Source organism: Hyaena hyaena, unplaced genomic scaffold (assembly GCF_003009895.1).
Source record: "Hyaena hyaena isolate Hyena2069 unplaced genomic scaffold, ASM300989v1 scaffold_1131, whole genome shotgun sequence".
Taxonomy (NCBI): Eukaryota; Metazoa; Chordata; class Mammalia; order Carnivora; family Hyaenidae; genus Hyaena; species Hyaena hyaena.
The window spans coordinates 197,500-214,720 of record NW_024081764.1 but is presented as its reverse complement, the minus strand read 5'-3'; the positions used below and the strand labels follow the sequence as shown (position 1 = coordinate 214,720).

At 37.5% G+C, this 17,221-nt stretch overlaps 1 pseudogene; it reads left to right on the top strand.

Moving 5' to 3' along the window:
• Window positions 1-16,469, top strand: part of LOC120224224 — an 18,920-nt pseudogene extending 2,451 nt beyond the window's left edge.
• Window positions 16,470-17,221: the final 752 nt, after the last annotated feature.

Below are 17,221 nucleotides of genomic sequence, written 5' to 3'. Positions count from 1 at the left end.
AGACAGACAGAGAGACAGAGAGACAGACAGACAGAGAGACAGAGAGACAGAGAGACAGAGAGAGAGACAGAGACAGAGACAGAGAGACAGACAGAGACAGACAGAGAGACACAGAGAGAGAGAGACACAGAGAGAGAGACACAGAGAGAGAGACACAGAGAGAGAGACACAGAGAGAGAGACACAGAGAGAGAGACACAGAGAGAGAGACACAGAGAGAGACAAGCAGAGACACAGAGAGAGAGACCGAGACACAGAGAGAGAGAGAGAGAGACAGAGAGACAAAGTGACAGGCAGAGGAAAGAGAATCTTAACCAGTCTACACATTCAGCACAGAGCCTGGATCATGACCGGAGCGGAAATCAAGAGTCAGACATTCAGCTGAGTGAGCCACCCAGGTGCCCCTTCCTTTTTAACTGAAATTCTCATTAGTTAATATACAGTGCAATATTGGTTTCAGGAAAATTTAGTGACTCTTCATTTACAACACCCAGTGCTCATCACAAGTGTGCTCCTTAGCATCCATTACCCATCTGGCCCATCTCCCACCCACCTCCCTCCAACAACCCATAGTTTGTTCTCTGGCATTAAGAGTCTCTTGTGGTTTGTTTCCCTCTCTTTTCTCCACGCCCCCCCCCCCGACATCACATGTTCACCTGTTTTGTTTCTTAAATTCCACATGACTGAAATCCTAAAACTTTTTTAAAATACAGGACACAGCATACACTACTATGCTCAAAACTTCATTAGCTCCTCATTTCACTCAAAGTGAAAACTAAAACCATCAGAATGGCTCAGAAGTCCTACAACATCTAACCACTACCACCAGGACTCCCCTCCTCCCCCCCAACACACACGTTTTTCTGTTCCCTTACTCCTACTACACTCATTACACCACAGTCACGGTGCCTTTCCATTCCCTGAACTTCCCAAATCTGGGTTTGGGGCTTATTGCTCTCAGAGCACAGCTTGCTTCCCAACAGTCTTCAAGTTTCTGTCACAGGTTTCCTTTCAGATGAAGCGTTTCCTGACCACTCAATTTAAACTGCAGCCTCCCTCTAATTTAGGAGTTTCTAGACCCCTCCCTAACCTCTCTTTCTCTAACACCAAAAAAAAGTTCTATTAAACCAGTGGTTCTCAAATATTTGGTCTCCAGACCCTTATATTCCTAAAAACTAATGAGGACCTTGCTATGGACGGAGATTTTGTGCCTCTCTCCAAGTCATATTGAAACTCTATCTCCCAACGTGATGGTATTAAAACATAGGGCCTTGGGAAGGTAATTAGGATTAGAGGGTATGAGGATGGAGCCTTTGGGAATGCACTTAGTGCCCCTATGGGAGTCATGAGAGAACTTCTCTATGCCATATGAGATCACAAGAACACAGGTATCCGAGATCTGTAAGCCAGGAAGTAGGTGCTCACCAGATCTGCTAACACCTTGATCTTCAACTTCCCAGCATGCAGAACTGTGAGAAGTGAGCTTCTAGAGTTTATTAGTCCATCCAGTGTAAGGTATGTTAGAGCTGCCCAAGGTAATACAGACCCCAAAGAGTGTTTATGTAGCTTGTCAATGTTTACCATATTAGGAAAACATTTTGAAAATATTCTTTTCAAAATCTTAATAAACCCATTACATATTAATGTTTTCATGGACATTTTTCAAAACCAAAAAATATAGTGAGAAGAAGGGCATGCCTTTATAATTTTTGCAAATCCCAATGTTGGTGTAATAGAAAAATGGCTGGATTCTCACAGCTGCTTCTACAATGTGTCACCATAGGCTGCTTTGGGCAAAGTTTGTGAATAAAATCTGGTCACACACAGATGCATAATTAGAGAAGAGACTAATATTCTCAAAGCTTTTTCATGTAACTGAAGATACTCTTCTTTGATAGTCACAAAAAATGAGGGATGACTTCTTGGACATTACTTACAATCCGGAAATACTAAACCACATAAGTGAACTTTTTGTAATTTTACCTTAAAATTCCTTGATCTTGAATGGAACTTTAAAAAACGAATGATTTTAAAGGTACTACATTGATTTTTTGAAAATTTGGACCAGAATTGTGTACAACTTCTGCATACTGACATACTGCATTACCCAATGTTTCGAAAATCAAGTATCACAACCAACCTCATCAGAAAACTTAGATACTGGGAAGCTCTAAAGGTTGCAGTGACAGGCACACATTTTCCAACTTTATAATTTTCGCTTTAAAGCATGTATTTTATCATCAATAAATATTGTCATTTTTCCTTAACGTATCAAGCTTGCTTCACTCACTTTTACAAAAATGTCTATAAAATACTCAAATCTGAATACCCATAGTTTGTCTCTTATTGAAGTGGAACCATATAATGGTTGTAGGCCATACAATGTAAATGGATCAGCAATAAAAAAGGGACAAAGTACTGATACACACAACATAGATGATTTCAAAATAATGATTCTGAGTGAAAGAAATCAAAGAATGTATACTGTATTCCATTTATATGAAATTCTAGAAAATACAAACTAATCAGAGCTGCCTAGGGGCAAGGACCAGAAGAAACTCGGGGATAATGGAGAGGTTTATTATTCTGATTACAGTGGTTTCATGAGTGTGCACCTGTTTCAAATGTCAAATTGTACACTTCATGTGTGGTTTGTACCACAATTATACTTCAGTAAAGCTATAACACACACCACACAACCTAAAAGTATATTAATGGTGGAACAGATTATAGAACACTTTTATCCTTTCAATTATTATTTTAAAAACAATAAATCTACTTTCACTGGCTCTGATGAAGAGCCTAGGAATCCTGTAACCTTGGGGGGCCAGCAGGGGGTTCAGAATACCATGTAGAGAATATTAACACGATATCCTACAGGCGTGCATGAATATGCACTTGCATGCGCACAAAAGAAGGCATGAAGGGTAAATGAGGAAAGAGACACGGAGGAACAGAAGGGGGTTAATTTTACCTTCTACTTAGCTGACACGCTGCAAAGGGTTTGCATTTCTTTTTCAAAATTTCAAAAGATATAAAGTTATTTCTGAATATGTATTAAAGTATTAACAACAATTACGTGACTCAGTGAAGATTACGTTTCTTCAGGAGAGCACTTGCATACACTTGGTGTCTTTCATACTCTTGGTGTCCTTCCACCCTCACAAGTAAAAACCCCTGGCCATAGTCTCAGCCACTATGGGAATAACCCTGGGGGACACCCTCCTTGAAAACGGCATTTGTCTTGGCGGGCTGAACAGCTGACGCCATTACAGGGAGGGAAGACAGGGAGCACTGGGGTATCCCGAGAAAGGCCCCCCCCCACTTCCCACTCCCCTGGGCCCAAAGCCGAGACAGTTCAAGGGACAAAGGTGAGGTGGGTGTCAGGAGGCTGACAATAAATATACACACTTACAGAAAAGCGCCGGCCAGGCCGTTCCTCCTACAGCTCTTAGAAGAGTGCCAAGGCCCAAGATGGCAGTAAGCTTGACGCCTGGTGCCTCCCGCCCCGCCCCCACCTTATAGGTCTCAGGGCGCATGCGCAGAGCATGACGCTAAGAGGGGAGGCGGGGTGGGAGACTCGCAGCTGGGTACAATCCTTCCTGCTCCAGGGCAAGGCAGAGGCTGCTGCTTGAGGCTCAGGAAGGGCGGTGCCTAATCTGAGCTCCAAGCTGCACATGGACAACCTCACAGCCTTATCTACCTAGGCTGAGGCCTGCATTACAGCCTTGTAGAGGGTCTCAGAGCAAGACTAGGGTGGTGTAGAGAATGTAGGTTTGTCATGAGGGTGTGGCACATTGGGGTAGGGTCCCCTCACTTCTCTGGTTGTGTAAGGTCTGCAGAGCACGTGGACAGACCTATCCTGTGGCTTCCCAAGATAGAAACTCAGGAGCCCCTAATGAATTTACAGATCAGTGAAAGTAATGGCCATTTTTGAACACCTGTTAATTACTTAGGTGTATTACTGTATTTAATTATGTTTCTCTGTTTTGGAGAAACTTGAATTGGAGCTCTGGTTAGCTAGATAGTAGTATTCTATGGTGTGAATTTCCTGATCTCAATGAATATATTGGGGTGATGCAAGGAAACATCCTTGCTGCTAGGAAATAAATGCAAAAGTATTGGGAGTGATTGGGTATGTCAGCAATATACTTTCAAATTATTGGGTGAGGAGCATGTTCTTTCTACCCATCTTGTATCTTTTCTGCAAATTTGAAATTATTTCAAAATAACCTAATTTAAAAAATTTTACTAGCTTTATAAAATGAGCTATGCAACTATCACTATTTTTCCATATTCTGTACACTTTATATTACATAATAATAGTTCCTGGAAAGATTAGGAACTCAGCTATAAAATCATTTAGGTGTGGGTATTTGGGGGAAGACAAAATCTTGAGGTTCATATAAATGTTTTCATGCAGGTTTAATCAAGTTTTCTATTTCTTGTGTGAATTTTGTCATTTTATTTTTTCTACCAATTTTTCCATTTTCCCCTAAATTTTCTGATGTATTATCAAATAGTCTTAATAATACAAGCATATTATTTTAAAAACTGTGTCTGTCATTTCTCCAAAAAAGATGCTCATATAAAAAGCTATATAAAAAGATGCTCATCATTACTTATATCAGGGAAATGCAGATCAAAAGTACAATGAGAAATCACCTCACACCTGTCAAAATGGCTAAAATCAATAACGCAAGAAATAAGAAGTGTTGGTGAGGATGTGGGGAAAAAGGAACCTTATGCACTATTGGTGGGAATGCAAACTATTGTAGACCCTGTGGAAGACAGTATGGAGGTTCCTCAAAAAAATACAAATAGAAATATTGTATGATCCAGTAACTCCACTGCTAGGTATTTACTCAAAGAATACAAAAACCCCAATTCAAAAGGATTACATAGACCCTATATGTTCCAGTGAGTTAACATACAGTGTGATGAGCACCTTGTGATATGTGGAATTTTTGAATTACTATTATACACCTGAAACTATTAAAACATTGTATTTAACTAACTGAAATCAAAATAAAAACTTTTACAAAGAGAAAAAATAATAACAATATAAAATCTATGTCTGTGACCATTTCTTCTTTTATTCTGTATCTATTTATTTATGTCTTCTCATTTTTTTTTCTTGACAGATCTTGTTACTCTTTCTTAGCTTTTCTTGTTCTAATTATTCTAGTTCATGCTTCTTTTCTATATCATAGTCTTTCCTTTTTAAAAATTTCTTTGAGGGGGCACCTGGGTGGCTCAGTCAGTTAAGTGTCCAACTTCGGCTCAGGTCATGATCTCAGTATTTGTGGGTTTGAGCCCCACGTCAGGCTCTCTGCAGACAGCTCAGAGCCTGGAGCCTGCTTTGGATTCTGTACCTCCCTCTCTCTCTGCCCCTCCCCAACTCACGCTCTGTCTCTCTCTTTCAAAAATAAATAAACATTAAAATTTTTCTAAATTTTTAAAATTTCTTTGAGTTTGTTCTATTAATTATTTTAGGTTCTTGTGTTAAATGTTTATTGGCTTTATTTTTAACCTCTCATTTCCTAAAAAATGTATTTAAGCTATAGAAATTTCCTGTAACAGCTTAAGTTTTTCGGGCATAATTTCATTATCATTCTATTTGAAATTTTTCTAATTCCTATTGAGACTTATTTTGTACTCTATGGGACAAAGATACTTTTTTTTAAATTTCTAGATAATGTAAGGTATATTGTTATCTTTTTAATATAAATTTACAACTTGTATTAATTGCATTGTGATCAGAGACTATGGACTATATAATACTGATTAATTAAAATTTCTTGGTGCTTGCTTTTTGGCCTAGTTTCTGGTCATTTTTAAAACATATGTCCATTAGAACAGTTATTAATTTTTCCCAAGTATCAGGTACAGAAAGTGATTTTTTGTCAGCTTCTTATAAATCTGTCAATATTTTCTTTCTACATTTTAATATATTTTATAAAATACATAAAGGTATAAAACTTTTCTGATGAATCTACCATTTTATCAATTTTAATATACTTCTTCAAGTCCAGAAAGTTTTTGCCTTAAAGTTTATTTTGCATGGTATTGATTTAGCTATTCTAGCTTTCATTTAGTTGTTATTTCTTTGGTTTGTTTATCGTTTTCTGTCCTTTTTCCTATTAATCTTCTGTATCTTATATTTTAAGTGTCTCTTGTAAATAACATGTAGCTTAATATTTACTCATGGTCTGTTTGTTCAATGTTTATTCAGACTTAGAACCTTCTTTTTACCTTTTGTCTATTGACAGTGATTGTGGTTACTAATATTTTGTGATTCATTCCTACAATTTTAAGTGTTAAGTGTTTGACACTTTTTCTAGGTTTCTCCATTAATGTTTTCTTTAAGATTAATTGAAAAAAAATGTAACGTATCCTTCTCTACCCCACCCACACCCAGACGTACCATTTTCTTCTTTACCACTTGGGAAATTATTCATTCTGGTACTATCTTTTAGTGTTTGCCCTACATTTTGTAACATTTATTTAATGGAATGAATTCTGAAGTTAATCAATTCCTTTATCCTCCTCTTAAATGATACAAAGACCTGGGGGCATTTTAACTTCAATTATCACCTTCCCCTTTAAAACTTATATGATCTTTCCTGAGGTCTGCTGGGAGGAATTTCCATGAGCATATGACAGACTATCTGCCCCCTGTACTTAAATTACTCCTACTCATCCTTCATTTCTCAGCTCAAATGCCACTTCCTCTGAGAAGACTTCCCAGAGTCTGGGTCAGTAGTCATCAACCTGGGTTATTCTGTACTTAGAAATACCCAAGGGGGCACTGTCATGATAGTTTTAGGGGATTCAATTCCTGGATCATCACCTTTTATGTATAGTCTTCCCTAATATTTATCTGCCTAAGAAACAAGCTACCCATAAGCCTGAAGCTGATAGTTACTTCTCCTTTTCTCCTTTCATTTCATCACTGCTGTGTTCCTACTTTATAAAATAAAGATATGTCCTTATTACTTCTATTTACCATAGTGCTTGATATAAATTCCGCTCAAAGGTTCCTGGGTGGCTCAGTCAGTTAAGTGTCTGACTTTGGCTCAGGTCATGTTCTCACACTTTGTGGGTTCTGGCCCCACATTTAGCCCCACTATTAGTGTGGAGCCTGCTTGAGATTCTCTCTCTCTCTCTCTCTCTCTCTCTCTCTCTCTGCCACTCTGCCCACTCATGCTTTTTCTCTCTCTCAAAAATAAATAAATGAACTTAAACAAAATAAATTCCTGGGGCACCTGGGTGGCTCAGTAGGTTAAGTGCCTCACTTTTGCTCAGGTCATGATCTTGCAGTCCATGAGTTGGAGCCCCATGTTGGGCTCTGCGCTGACAGCTCAAAGCCTGGAGCCTGCTTCAGATTCTGTGTCTCCCTCTCTCTCTGCCCCTCCCCTTGCTCATGCTTTGTCTCTATCAAAAATAAATAAAGATTAAAAAAGAATAATAAATAAATAAACAAATAAATAAATTCCTCTCAAATACCAAACAGATAGTAAGTAGTTCAAAATATTAGCATCAGTGAAACTTTCATGTGTGTCTTTCCCTGTGTTGTTCATATTTTTCTGAAAGGCAAAGCATTAGAAATGGAGTGTTTTGGCTCATGTTATGTTGTTAATAAGTAGACATAATATGGAGTAAAATGAAAGTAGAGTTGCCAGATTTAGGAAGTAAAAATACAGAAACCTAGTTACATTTGAATTTCAAATAACAAAATTTTTCTAATATATGGATTCCCAAGATATACTAAAACACTGAAAAATTATTAGTCTCTGAAATTCAGATTTAACTGCACATCCTGTATTTTATCCGACAACTGTAGCTAGTATTAAGAATAACTTTTATTTTTCTTTCACCTCTTTGACACTTTTAAATAATACAATCTTCCCAAAGGAGAGTTCTATTAGAGAAAAACCAACCCAAAAATGTAGGTAAGAAGTTTTAAAGCAGAGGTACTTTATTTCAGCCAGATTACAAACTCATGGCAAAGGTCTTTTCCTTATTTAACAATGTGTCTTAGAATTAGAATTACAAAGTAATATGGTTATCATAGTGATGCTTACTGATATGTTGATTTGAAATGAAAAATAACGTCAGACTTGTTCTGATAGAAAAGAAGGCAGATTTGGATAATAATTTGAAAATGAGAACTCATTTTGGCAACTAAGTTACATGTGGGAACTTTTCAGATACTGAATTCACCAAATCTTCAACTCCAGGGTCTTATAGAAACTAACACATTATAAAAATAAATGTTATCCAAAATTTCATTGCTGCCAGTGTCTTCATGTTAAAAGTTTATTGATCTGGGGGTGCCTGGATGGCTCCATCAGTTGAGCATCAGACTGGCTTCAGCTTATGATCTCACAGTCCTAAAGTTCAAGCCCCACGTTAGGAGTCTGCTTCAGATTCTGTGTCTCTCTCTTCCCCTGCTCCACTCATGCATTGTCTCTCTCTCTGTCAAAAATAAGTTTATTGATCTGTATAAATAAGATGAATGCATTTTATATATGTTATACCTCAATGAAAAAAGAAGCAAAAAGCTTTGGAAGGTAATGCTGAAATTAACTATGCAGTTTCTAAATATGTTTGCTAAGTGGAGTGCCTGGATGGATCAGACGGTTGTGCCTGGCTTTTGGTTTCAGCTCAGGTCATGATCTCATGGTTCATGAGTTTGAGCCCCACATCAGGCTCTGCACTGTGAACTTTTTTTGTCTCCTTCCCTCATTGCTTCTATCTCTATGTCTCTTAAAATAAATAAACTTAAAAATGTCTAAAATAAAATAAAATAAAAATTAATAAATTTTTTTTAAAAAGTAAGTATATCTGCTAAGTAATTAACATCTAAATGAAAGAATAACACATATACTTTGGTAATTTATGATAAGGCTTTTTTGTTAAACTTCCCAGAAATTCAGAAAGTAGATAATTCTGAGAAGGCTGGGTAGGAATTTTTTTTTCAAGCCAACTGTCTCTAATTTTAGCACTAAAAATAAAAAGAAGAAAAACGAGGAGGAAGAGGAGGGGAAGGAGATTGAGGAATCTAGTCAACTCCTCAGTCAATCGTTATATATATGAGACCACCAAGAATATAAGATCAATAACGTTTAGGAACTACTAACACCAAGCTATATTTTGTCATGCAACCTGAACTTTTTCCTTTGGTTATCATAATATATAAATATATATTCATCTGTGTGACTATTTGATATCTATTTATCCTACAACATCAAGTCTCATAGAAGATACACTGAGCACATTGCTTTTCCTCAGTGAATATTTTTTAAGTTTATTTATTTATTTTGAGAAAGAAAGCACACACATGTGTGCACACATCAGCAGGGAAGAGGCAGAGAGAGAGGGAGAGAGAATTACAAGCAGGACTCAGGGCTCAAACTCACAAACCATAAAATCATGGTCTAAACCGAAATCAAGAGTCAGACAGAGGAACTGAGCCACCCCGGCTCCCCTTCCTCAGTGAATCTTAAGGGAAAGATTAAATGAGCAAATGCATCATTGTAGAGGTGGTATTTGCACATCCCCAGGTATGGAAGTGATTACCCAGAATGTGTATGCAGAGCAGAGTATGGAACTCGGGAAAACAGAAGTAGATCAGCAACTCTTTATAGGGCCACACCTGCATCATCTACACTTGCAGCTCTTCCTTTTCCTTTCCTCCTTCATCCCTATTAGGGAGCATAGTGTCTTACACACAGGAACAATACAAAAGTAAAAATGACCCTGCTTTGCCACACCAATCTAAGAGCCAGAGTAGACAACTACTGTTAAGAGTATTCTTTTAGTGAAACAATTACCCTGGAAGGCAATGGCACTGGGCAGACCTCTCCATCTCTTTGAGCTTTGTTGTCTTCACCATCCTCTAGGGGAAAGAGATGTTAAATACATAAAATATAGTAGCTCCCGCCTCCCCTTCAAGGAAGCTGCGTGTAATGCCCTCTGAGAACTTGCCTTTTTTTTTTTTAAAGGTTTTATTTATTTTTGAAAGAGAGAGCGGGAGCAGGAGAGGGGCAGAGACAGGGAGACAAAGGATCTGAAGCGGGCTCCATGCTGACAGCAGTGAGCTTATGTGGGGCTCCAATTCACAAACCAGAAGATCATGACCTGAGCTGAAGTTGTACACTCAACCAACTGAGACACCCACACACCCCGAGAACTAGCCATTTAAACATTAATTTTCTTTTTCTATCATTCTTTTTAGCAAAGCATCTCTGAGTACATCAGATCATGTGCTATACCCTGTGGGTAAGAATTTTCTCCTCTAGTTTCCATATCCTCCAATATCCTAGAGTCATGTCCATTTCTTTTCTATGTGTCTGCTACCCACTTTCTATTACTTTAGCCCTAAATTCATGAACAATGATGACTTGTTCAGATACTTCAGTTTGACTGGGTTTTTTGTCTTGTCCAGTCCTTTCAGTTGCCAGCAGGAGGCAGCACAAACATAGTAAAGATCGCACATCTACAGCACCTCTACATTCTGTCACTTCCTCAAGGAAGATGTCTCTTCTACTTAATATACAATTAAACCTGATCTTTTTTTTTTTTTCAAATAATACCCAATGTTAATGAGGACATGGGGGGAGGAGACACTGCTAAGTACTTGCAGTGGAAGTGATCTTTGGGATGATTTGAAAACTCTGTAGTTAAAGTCTTAAAAGTGTTAATATGCTTTGCTCTAGCATTCTCCTTTCCCACAACCACTCTCCCACTCCCTGTCATTTCATTTAAGGATATTATCGTGACTGGGAGCAAAGCTTTAGCTACAGGGACATGCAGGACAGCATTGCTTAAAATAACATAAACTAGAAACCAAGTAAAGGTCCATCAGTAAGGAATTCAGATCACATAATGGATTACTATATGGCTGTTAAAAATGATATTGTTGAAATGTTTTCCAAATATGTGGTATATATATCACAAGTTGCGGTACATGGGACATTGTCAATGCTGTGTGGAAGGACACTGTTTGTTTCCATTTCCCTATATCCTCTCTCATTTCCCAGAAACAATCCTGATTCATCATGGCCTCCCCCTGGACAGCTAGAAGAAGAGTTTCCACACCAGTCCACATTCTTCTTTTCCCCAGCATCCTTAGGGGCTCTCTGTCCTGTTCCTGTTCCAAGACCCAGGCTTCATCCTACCATCATGGCCCCAGCATCATTTCCTTTCCGCCCAGCCCTTCCTCAATCTGTCAGCTCTACCCTCATTGCCTTCAAGTCCCTTTTCACAATATGGAGTCCCCAACTCCGCCCCTTCTCCCAAGCTCCAGGAGATGGCAGTGAAGTAACCCTCAAAGGATAGGGAGGAGTTGGCCTGGCAGAGAGAGAGGACACGAAAGTATGTCAGAATAATAGAGACCAGGGCAAAAAAAAAAGAGAAACATAGCATGAAATGCACAGAGAACTAAAATCAGGTCAGTGGCATACAAGAGTAAATTGAGAAGCTTGTTCAGAGATTCAGCCTATGGGTAGCAGGGACTTGATTCCAAAATACAGAGGATAATAGGCTACAGAGTTTAAACTTCACCCTGGAACTAAGTTTAAGGACTGATGAAGTCAAATCACAGTTTCGTAGAAAATGGATTTGTGGGGAGAGAGGTTTTTGCAGTAACAGATATGAGACATGATAAGGGCTTGAGCTAGAGCAGAGGTAGGAAATAGAGAGAAGAGGGGTCAGATTCTAGGATCTTGTGACTATGGACTATAGACCTACTGTAGGTTAGGTAAGGACCATAATCACATCTGTCTCACAGCTGGTATCTCCTGTACCTAACACAGTGTATTGCACACAGGTACTCAATACATATTTCTTAATGAAGGAGTAACATCTGAAGTGAGCTAAGGTGGCTTTACTGTGTATGTAGCAAACACATTTCTAAGACACCATCAATTTTAAGACACACCAGTGATTTCATGGTAACCTTTTGGAAGGCAAATAGTATCAGAGGAGTTAAAATGCAAAATGACTGCAGGTCTTAACACGGAGTGGAGGAATTTATTTCCCTTCCCCTTAAATATTGGTTGGCCTTGTGATTTGATTCATGTTAGCCAATAGAATTCCTGATACCAGAAGGATTAAATGAGAAGAAAAAGAATCTCTGCTAATTCAATAATTAGCATAAATTTAAATAATTACTGATGACACATCTGTGAAAAAATATGTAATTGAGGATTCCCCAAAATAAAAGTAGAATACTATTTAAACAAATTTAATGATTATGTAGAATTAATACTGTTGACAATGTCAACATGATTTGGAAGAAGAGAGGCATAGCTAAAAATGAAGTTAAAATCAATGAAAAGAATTATCTTATTTGGCATAATGAGACTATAAAATTGATTAGTTTTAGACAAAGTAAGAATATATAAGCACAAATAGGTTTATTGACTGATTTAAAATGTAAAGTTACAGACCATAGCTATAGGCAATATAAAAGAATAAAATAAAATAAAATCCAGCTATATGAGACTTATAAAATACATACAAAAGGAGCACCATATACCAAGATTGAAACTGAAGGGATAAAAAATATATACCTTGTGAATCATGGGGCCAGCCCTGATTCAAGGAGAAGGATAATGAACTCTTCCACTTGATGGCCAGAGCTTCAGAGTCATTTTGCAAAGTGTGTGATATGGGAAGGGATAAAGATGAGAAAAAGTTTTTTGTAATTAATCTACCACACCATGAAAATTCTAATTGAGATAAGTAAGTAAATAGCAAGAAAAAACAGGAAAATGGGGAGAAAAAACAAGATATGGAACATAAGAAACAAATAGCAGATGGTAGATATAAACCTAGCCATATCAATAAACGCACTGCTCTAAACATTTAATTAAATGCACAAGTTGTCAGATTGGATAAAAAAGCAAGATTCAATTATATGTTGTCTAAGAGAAACCTACTTTAAATATAAAAACACAGGTTAAAAGTGAAGTGATGGAGAAATACATAGTATGCCTAACAATCCAAAGAAAACTAAAGTGGTATAGGAATAGAAGAGGAACCAGATTTCGGAGCAAAGAACATTACTAAGGATAAAGAGGGTAATTGCTGGGGCGCCTGGGTGGCTTAGTCGGTTAAGCGTCCGACTTTCGCTTAGGTTATGATCTAGCGGTTCATGGGTTCGCGCCAGCTCAGAGCCTGGAGCCTGTTTCAGTCTGTGACTCCCTCTCTCTCTGACCCTCCCCTGCTCACACTGTCTCTCTCTCTCCTAGAAATAAATAAAACATAAAAAAAAAGGGGTAATTGCTTAATAAGTCTCAATTCAGTAAGAGGACATAACATTCTTTAATGCGTATGCAAATAACAGGGTTTCAATATACATGAAGCAAAAATTGTGAGAAATTAAAGGACAAATGGACAAATTCACAATTTTAGTTGTAGATTTTAATAATAATAGACAAAGTGAAAAGAAAATCTGTAAAAGTGTAGAATACCTGAGCATTATCATCAATCAACTTCACCTATTTGCCATTTAATAAAATAAAAATTCCACCTAACAGCAGCAGAATGTTGTATCTTTTCAAGTGCATGCAAAATATTTACCAAATGGACCACAAAGCAAGTCTCTACAAATTTAAAAGAATAAATTATAAAAAGTATGAGTTATGACGACAGAAGAATTAAATTAGAAATCAACAAACAGATATTTGGAAAAGCTCTAAGTATTTGGAAATTATACACATACTTCTAAATAACTGAAAGTTAAGAAGAAACTATGAGGGAAATTAGAAAGTACTTTGAACTAAATGAAAATTTACAAAGTAGCATATTGAAATTTATGAATCAAAACTACAGCAGTGCTCTGAAGGAAATTTCTATTATTAAATGCTCTCAATTTAATATTATAACCTTTTACTTTAAGATAATAAAAAATGAATTGAATTAAACTCATAGGTATTAGGAAGGAAATAATAACCATCAGAGAAGAAATCAATAAAACAGAAAATAAATAACAAAGAATAAGCAGTGAAACTGAAACCTGGTTCATTGAAAAGACCAATAAAACTGACAAAACTCACATCAAATCTGACTTTTGGTCAGTCAGACTGATCAAGTATATAAGAAAGAAGATATAAATAAAAGGATAGAAGAGAACACTACAGATATATTTTAAAATAAAGGAATACTAGGAACAATTTGTGCCATTGATATGAAATGGACAAATTCCTTGAAAGACAAACTATCAAAGATCACTCAAGAGAAAATGATAGCATGACTAGCCCTAGGCCATTTAAGTAAATTGGATTTGTAAATTAAAACTTCCCCAAGAAAATTCGAGATCCAGAAGTCTCCCATGGTGGATGATACCAAACATTTTAGTAAGAGATAATACCAATCTTGCAGCCGCTCTGGAAAACAGTGTGGAGGTTCATCAAAAAATTAAAAATAGAGCTACCTTATGACCTAGCAATAGCAAAACTAGGAATTTACCCAAGGGATAGAGGAGTGCTGATACATAGGGACACGTGTACCCCAATGTTTGTAGCAGCAGTTTCAATAATAGCTAAATTATGGAAAGAGCCTGAAAGTCCATCAACTAATGAATGGATAAAGAAGATGTGGTTTATATATACAATGGAAGACTACTTAGAAATGAGAATGAAATCATGCCATTGGCAGCAACGTGGATGGAACTGGAAGGTATCATGCTGAGTGAAAAAAGTCAGTCAGAGGACAGATATCATATGTTTTCACTCATATGTGGATCCTGAGAAACTTAACAGAAGACCATGGGGGAAGGGAAGGGGGAAAAAAATAGATACAACTAGAGAGAGAGGGAGGCAAACCATAAGAGACTATTAAATACAGAGAACAAACTAAGGGTGGATGAGGGTGGTGGGGGAGGGGGAAAATGGATGATGGGCACTGAGGAGGGCACTCGTTGGGATGAGCACTGGGTGTTATATGTAAGCCAATCTGACAATAAATTATATTCATTAAAAATAATAAAACAAAATAGAAAAAAAAAAACCAAACCCCAAATAATACCAGTCTTGGAGCACTTGTATGGCACAGATGGTTAAGCCTCAGACTTTGACATTCATCATAATCTCGTGGTTTGTGAGTTCCAGCCCCGCATCAGGCTCTCTGCTATCAGCACCAAGCCTGCTTTGGATCCCCTGTCCCCCTCTCTGTGCCTCTCCCTGCCCATGCTCACTGTCTCTCTCAAAAATGAATAAACATTTTAAAAAAGAAATAATAGCAGTGGTATGTAAAATTTCCCCAAAACAGAAGAGAATATGCTTGATAACTTGTTTTATGAGCTAAGCATCACCTTAGTACCAAAATGAGATAAGCCATTAGAAAAAAACTACAAATCTAAATCCTTCATAAACATGAATGCAAAATCCTTAACAAAATATTAGCATATCAAGTCCAGAAATATATAAAGGGAAAATGCCACATGGGATTTATTTTGGGAATGCAAAGTTGGTTTTAAAATAAAAAATCTATTGAGGCACTCAGGTGGCTCAGTCAGTTGAGCATCTGGCTCTTGATTGCTGCTCAGGACACAATCTCATGGTTTGTGAGATTGAGCCCCACATTGAGTTCTCTACTGACAGTCCTGGAGCCCGCTTGAGATTTTCTGTCTCCCTCTGTTCTGTCTTCCCATGCCCGTGCACACACATGCTCTCACTCTCTCTCTCTCAAAATAAATAAATAAACATTAAAAATAAATAAATATCAATGTATTTTACCAAATTAATAAATTAAGGTAGAAAAAACATATAATCATCTTAATAAAGGCAGAAAATCCATTTGACAAAATTAATCTTCCATTCATGATAAAACTCCAAACCAGGAATAGAGAGGAGCGTCGTCAATTTGATTAAAAACATACAATTAATATCATACTTGATGATAAAAGACTGAATGTGTTCTTCATAAGGTCAGAAAAAAAGGCAGAGATGTTCACTCCTCCCATTTTTATTCATGATTGCACTACAGATTCTACCCAGCTTAACAGAGCAAGAAAAGAAATAAATGCATCCATAAATGGAAAAAAGAAGTAAAGCTGTCTATGGAATCCACAAATGAACTATTAGAATTTTAGAAGTCAAGATTGGTGCTTCCACCATGGGAGCCATTGAGGACTAGCAGCCATAGCTCTGCGCTACCCTATGGCCCTGGGCCTCAAGGAGGCCACAAGGTGACCAAGAATGTGAGCAAGCTGAGGCATAGCCACCACCACCAGCGCCTTACCAAGCACACCAAGTTCCAGCAAAACAGGATATAAGTGGTGTGCAGCTTCACCCCACATGAATGGTGAGCCATGGAGCAGCTCAAGGTCTTCATAGAGAGCACTCTCTCAAGTTCATCAAGAAAGGGGTGGGGACACACATGCCTGCCATGAGTAAGAGAGAGGAGCTGAGCAAAGTCCTGGTAATCATGTGGAAAGCGGCAGCTAAGAAGGACTGAACCCCTCTGCTCTGTATGTAATAAAGCCTTTTTGGGAGAAAAAAATAAAGTTTGGCAAGTATCAGAATACAAAGTAAATATAAAAAAATTCAATTCTGTATATTAGCACTGAACAATTAGAATTTGAAATTTTAAATATTTATAATAGCATCAATAATACGAAATACTTAGAGATAAACTTAACAAAATACATGCAATAGCTGTATACTAGAAATTATAAACTGTTTCAGAAAGAAATTAAAGATCCAAATAAATGATGAGGGGTACCTGGGGGTCTCAGTCAGTTAAGGGTCTGACTCTTGGTTTTGGCTCAGGTCATGATCTCACGGTTCGTGGGATGGAGCCCCACTGTGGTCTGCACTGACCACTGTGGGCTGCTTGGGATTCCCCTTTCTTCCTCTTTCTCTCTGCCCCTCCCTCTCTCTCTGAAAATTAAATAAACAGATAGTTCATGAATCTGATTTTGTTCAGATATCATTTCTCCTCAGACTGATCTACAGATTTAACACAATCCCAGACAAAATCACAACAAGCTTAAAAAAAATAAAGTTGGAAGGTTTACCCTACAAGATTTGAAGATTTAAACTATGAAGCTACATAAGATACTGATTGATGTAGACACATAGATCCATGGAATAGAAGAGAGGATACAAAAATGCTGATTTGAAGGGGCACATGCTCCCCAATGTTTATAGCAGCACTATCAACAATAGCCAGTTTATGGAAAGAGTCCAAATGTCCATCAACTGATG